This window comes from Cynara cardunculus, unplaced genomic scaffold (assembly GCF_001531365.2).
Source record: "Cynara cardunculus var. scolymus isolate 2C unplaced genomic scaffold, CcrdV1 Un_Scaffold_1571, whole genome shotgun sequence".
NCBI classification, from domain to species: domain Eukaryota; kingdom Viridiplantae; phylum Streptophyta; class Magnoliopsida; order Asterales; family Asteraceae; genus Cynara; species Cynara cardunculus.
In genome coordinates this window covers 96,129-97,358 of record NW_020200801.1, presented here as the reverse complement: position 1 = coordinate 97,358, position 1,230 = coordinate 96,129, and the positions used below count along the sequence as shown (strand labels likewise).

Genomic DNA, 1,230 nt, shown 5'->3' with positions numbered 1-1,230 from the left:
AAAGTGGCATTGTACGGAACCTGATTGGTTCAAAAGGTATGAGAATTGAATAAGCTAAGTGATAGCTTGAATTTGAGAAATGACTTGGTATTTTGGTATTATGGATTCATATATTTGTTATCTATATGAATACTTGATTTTGCAAAGGTTTTGGTGATCCTTCACCCTGCAATAACATGAATAGGGTATCTCACTAGACTTTATAGTCTAACCCTCGTTTTGTGATTTTAAAATGTGTATTGCAGGAGATGTGGAAGGTAAAGGAAAGGAAAAGATTTAGTACTTTTCTTACATGCATTTTGGGTGAAGATTTGCTTTTGATGCGTAGCTCTGATGATTAGTACAAGATTGTATTTGGAATTTTTGGACCTTGTGTTTGGTCATAGTAGAATCTTGCACTAGTGGACCCGAATGTATATAAATATGTATTTCTTTGGTATGAAATATGTATTACATGCAATATGTGGGTTGGGGCGTTACACTAACTGTTTTTACATATCTCCTTTTAAGTTCCCACACATGCTAGTAATGTGAGGGCAAAATATCGTCATTTTTCCCTTGTGTCCCCACCTTATTTATAATCGTTACTCTTCATCTTTATTTTTTTACCTCTTTCTTCTCCCATATTGAAACCCAAATCTTCCCTTTGTCGTTTTTCTTTCTTCATCTTCTTGGTAGATCAATAATGTTGATCTATAAATGTGGCTCCACTGCAATCATTCGAACATCATGGACCTCCATAAATCTATCTTGGGTGTCACATCTATTATTGTTCAAGAATGGTAAGTTTCTCTTCTATATATCTCCTAGTGATCGGGTATAGTTTTTATCCCTTGATTATTTGCAAGGAGAAAATGTTCGTTTATAGGCTTAGGTTGACCCACCATTGTGACTAGCACATGGGGCACTTAAACAAAGAGGAGTAACATAGTAGGGTCAAGGATGAAAACTAAAACAAACTCAAAAGTAGAGGACCCAATGGTGTACTTTTGAAAGTGGAGTGATGAAAATCATAGTTTCCTTAAACCACTTGGATTATATTTTGTAATTTCTCTTGCTCTTATTTTACCTTCCATCCATCGCAGCTGCCAACTTCATCCATCCTTCCCTTTATACCACCCTCATGACACTCCGTCCCCCATCTCTTTAATCATTACATGTATTATTAATCTTTTTTTTATGATTTTAGTGTCTTTCAAGCATAATGGTGTAATTGTGATTTACTTCTGA

General features: G+C 35.1%; 1 pseudogene; it reads left to right on the top strand.

Moving 5' to 3' along the window:
• The window catches only part of LOC112502548, a 9,708-nt pseudogene extending 8,478 nt beyond the window's left edge, over positions 1–1,230 (top strand).